Raw genomic sequence first — 4,936 nt, 5'->3', positions numbered from 1 at the left:
TCTTCCATTTGTCAGCGTCCCAGGTTAACGGGTCCCAGACTTCAACTTGTCCTTGATCGATTCTAATGATGAACAATATGAAGTGGGACCTGCGCACGTGTACACACGCAGTCATGCATACTCATCAATTACACTTAACATCAGGTAAGCAAAATGGAATGTGTACAAGACAGTAACACTCACTTGAATCCGTAGGGCCAAAGTATTTCTTTTTTGGTACTTTGTCGCTTCAAAAACCTTAGCAAATCATCCGGTGTATCCTTGTTGAACTTTTCTATTGTCTCTTGATGAAACGAATACAGGTCAATGAACCCAAAGTCCCAGATTCCTGCGAGCCTGCATTCACGAATCTTCATTCTGCATAGTAGCGTACAAAAAGAATGTCTCGTGAGTGATAATTATACGGGCAATGAACGCGAGCTTAACTAAATAATTAAATTACACAAATAAATCACTTACAAACAGTAGCAGCTGGCGGTAGCTTTGTCGAGGGCACGTTGATTGTACATCTGGAAAAAATCATCGAACCCAACCTCCACACCGTACTCTCCGAAGTAGTGTTGATCCTGAACTGCCGCCATGATACAGTCTCTCTTTTGCCTTGCGGCCTCCAAGTACCAACCATGTAAATTCCATAGTTGGGTTGTTAGAGCACTAGGATTTTCAACCAGAGGGTGCTCGGGCTTATATTTATATACCACATCAGCAATAGCGTAACCTACGTCGCCCATGCGTGGACCGGACACTGAAGCCTGGTCAGATAACACCTTGAGCGGGGCAATTGACTGTGCTTCTTGTTGTCCGAGCTGGGGAACTTGTTTCCCGCATTTCGTCTGCTCCGCCTGCTTCATCTGTGCGGTGTGCATCTTTTCAATGAACCGTTCATAGTCTGAAAGGGGCGGCGGTGGCGGCGGTTCAGGATAATATAAGTTGTCAATGGTGCGCTCAATTTTCCACTTTGGTACGTTCTTCAGAGTTTCCTTCCAGATGTCTGGAGGGGGCTTCAGGGGAAACCGTGCGAACCATGCTTTGTTTTTGGCTTTCACGGCCTCGTCTAGTTCCTCCGGAGTCATCAGGCCTGGTAACTTCGGGGGAGTCTTGACTTTATTGGGTTTCCTTTCTCTCTTCTTGGGAGGAGTCCCGTTTCTTCTACACTGCAGCTTCCGCTTTGCCGTACCCGTAGTGGGTGCATCCGTCGGCTCACTGGAGTGCACGGGCGATGGACTCTCGGCCTCGGGCTCCCTATCTTCATTGTGGGGTGGACTTGGAGGTGCGTTGGGGGGTGGACTTGGAGGTGCGTTGGGGGGTGGACTTGGAGGTCATGCATTCTCTGTACAAAAGTGAAAAAACTATTAAAAATAGGCTTACATGTGGTGCAACATTCAGTAATTGTTGGAGGTGGTGCATTTGTACCTGGAGGAGTCGGTGGCCTTGGCGCCGCGTTAGGAAACACGATGTGTTTCTTCTTCCACAAGATGATACCAAGCTCCATTTCTCCCAGTGTCTTCTCGCCTTCACCTCCAGGAATATCAAGCTCAATTGACTGGCATCCCGGCGTAATTGTTGACAACCCGACACGAGCATGGGATGCTGGAATCTGACCACCATGGTAGGTTGCTCCAGGTTGATTCGGTAAAGCATAGCCTGACGCCACCATGAAGGATATGTTCCCCATTAGCATATGTATCTCACAGTTTGTCTTCTCCGTGACATCATCCACGGGCTAGTGAGGCGCCGACGGTTCGACTGCAGGACCGTCTTCTAGCTGCAGCTGCGTGGAACCCACGCTGCTTCTATGCTGAGATGGGACGACATCTGCTACAGGATCGTCTTCTAATTGCTGCTGATCAGCGTCAGGTGCAGGATCTTCTTCCTCCTCTTCAGTGTCAGGTACAGGGTGTCCCCCTTTCTTCAAGAGAAACGCCACCTTTTCTTCTAATGTCGCTATCCGTTCCAGCGCCTTCCTCTTGCTTCTACCACGGCTTCTGTAAGTGCCAAGGTCCGCCGGAAACCCTTGGTTCCACGGGGTAGTGGCTCCAAAGCCTCGTGTTCGTCCCCACTTTTCGGGGTTCCCGAGTGCCTTCGTCAACTCGTCGTTCTCTCTATCGGGAACAAAAGTTCCTTTTCGAACAGCTTCTATTGCCTTCTCTAGATCTGATACGACTTGTGTTATTTTTTCCGACCATGGTCCCTCCGCAACAATCATCCCAGTCTCAGCGTCCAACGTTGCCCCATGCGCGAACAACCAGAACTTGGACCTATCGGGCCAGTCATGTGTCTGTGGAATGATATTTCTTTTCAGAAGCGCATCTTCATAGCGTCGCCACCTAGGCAGGGCAGTCATGTAGCCACCTGACCCCAAAATATGGTGATATTTCTTCTTCTTCGCATTCTCCGTATTTGTGGCTGATCGGGATGTAAAGACACCCGATTTCTTGTATGCCTTAAAATCAGGCCAAGCGTCTCTTATCTTCACTAGGTGCCCAGTGAAAACTGGATCTTCGTCCTTATATTTCTTCCACAAGTCTTTCTTCCACCTCTGGAATTGTGTGGCCATCTTCTTCAAAGCCCACTCCTCGACTTTCTTCTTCTTATCTTCCGCTACGCTGAAATTTAGCCAGACCGTGTCGCAAAGCACTCTTTTCAATCTGTCATCGACATAAGTAGCTCCAACGTTGGCGCCGGTCTTCGGCTTATTCCATTCTATTAAGTTGATCGGGACCAGGTCTCTTACAACAACTCCGCATTGATTTACAAATTTGCGATAAGTTTCTGGGGGTTCCAGTGGTTTGCCATCAGTAGCAACTTTATCGATCGAGTACCTTGCAGTATCTTTCAACCTTGCGGCCGGGCCTCGTTTCGACTTTGTCTCAGTACTTGCGCTAGGTGTTCCGGAGGGCACCTAAACGGGAAAATAATGATTCGTTAGTAAGTGCAATACAAATTAATTGTTGCGTCAACAGTGACTTGAGATATACATTGGCAGAGTTTGTTCCGGAGGGCACTTCTGCATCTACTACATCTTCTATATTCTCAGCTCCGTCACCGGAGTCGTTCAAAAATTGATTGCTAAACGCATGCCCACCGTCGTCATCATGATATATGGCCGTTGCATCTTCAAAATCATCTGGCACATGTATCTTTCCTTCTCCGCCTCACCCATTCCCGCGAGCTGATCGGCGTGCTGATCATGTGGTTCTTGGGGATCCATAGCTCAACACCTGCTAGTAACAAGAAATTAACTTAGCAAAATTATTTACGGAAAAGTTTTACGGAACCGGAAATTTTACGGAAAAGTTTTACGGAATCGTCGGAGTCGTAATCGTCGCAAAGTTTTACGGAATCGTCGGAAAGTTTTACGGAATCGTCGGAATCGTCGGAAATTTCCCCGCAGTTATGGAATCGTCGGAATCGTAGGAAAGTTTTACGGAATTGTAATCGTCGGAAAGTTTTACGAAATCGTCGGAATCGTCGGTTTAGGGTTTTACGGAATCGTCGGAATCGTCAGAATCGTCGGTTTAGGGTTTTACGGAATCGTCGAAATCGTCGGAGTCACCTCACGTTGCACGAATGTTGACCGACTTCGTCTATAGGATTTGTACGTCGGAAAGTTTTGAATGTTGACTGAAAAAGTGAGTCTACTAGAATCGTCTTCCTCGCTTTAGCGACATAAATGATGAAGGCGGCTTCAAATCGAGCCGTGAGAGCATCTCTAGCAGGTACGATTTGTACGTCGATAGAACAAATCCCATATAAACCAATTGAATTTACGACAAGGTCCAACAAAATAGCAGCCTCTCCCGTAGAAATGGCCGAGAATATGCATGATCACGTAACTTTTTTTTATAGGATGTCCTATTCGGGCCGGAAAAAAACTAATATCGACGGTTATAATTACAAGCATACAACAATATGGATATACGAAAATATGGATATACCGTACGTGAAGAAGACGAAGTGGGGCGGCGAGGAGGCGGCGTGGGGTGGCACGCGAGGAGGCGGCGAGGAGGCGTCGCGAGGAGGCGTCGAGGAGGCGGCGAGGAGGCGGCGCGAGGATCGGCGAGGAGGCGGCGCGAGGAGGCCGCGCGCGAGGAGGCGGCGAGGATCGGCGAGGAGGCGGCGGCGCGGCGAGGAGGCGACGGCGCGGCGAGGAGGCGGCGAGGATCGGCCGGCGAGGCGGCGCGAGGAGGCGGCGAGGATCGGCTAGGAGGCGGCGAGGAGGCGACGGCGGCGAGGAGGCGGCGAGGAGGTCGAGTCGGCGAGGAGAGAGGCGGCGTGGAGAGAAGGCGAGGAGAGACGCGCGGGAAGGCGAGAAGTTGGCGACCCCGGAGAGGTATAGACCCTTTAGCACCGGTCTGTGTTAACAACCGGTGCTAAAGACCCTTTAGCACCGGTTGTTAACACAGACCGGTGCTAAAGACCCTTTAGCACCGGTTGTTAACACAGACCGGTGCTAAAGGGTCCAAAAATTGGGCGCGAACCGAACCCACCTTTAGGACCGGTTGTTGTTACAGACCGGTCCTAAAGGTTTTTTTCCTTTTTCTTTTTTCCTTTTTTCTGTTTCCTGTTTTCTTTTTGTTTTTGTTTCCTTTTTCTTTTTCCTGTTTCTTCTTTTATTTTTATTTTTCCTTTTTTCTGTTTCCTGTTTTCTTTTTCTTTTTGTTTCCTTTTTCTTTTTCCTGTTTCTTCTTTTATTTTTCTTTTTTCCTTTTTTCTGTTTCCTGTTTTCTTTTTCTTTTTGTTTCCTTTTTCTTTTTCCTGTTTATTCTTTTATTTTTCTTTTTTGTTTCCCTTTTATGTTTTCTTTTACATTTATTTACAAATTGTCAAAATGTCATTTTAACACTTAAAAAATAAAAATGATATTTATCAAAATGGTCAAATTTAGTGGAAACTGGTCAAATTTTTAATATTTATCAAAATGGTCAACACAATT

Source organism: Hordeum vulgare, chromosome 7H (genome assembly GCF_904849725.1).
Source record: "Hordeum vulgare subsp. vulgare chromosome 7H, MorexV3_pseudomolecules_assembly, whole genome shotgun sequence".
Lineage (NCBI taxonomy): Eukaryota > Viridiplantae > Streptophyta > Magnoliopsida > Poales > Poaceae > Hordeum > Hordeum vulgare.
The sequence above is the reverse complement of the archived record's forward strand: the minus strand, read 5'-3'. Positions refer to the sequence as shown.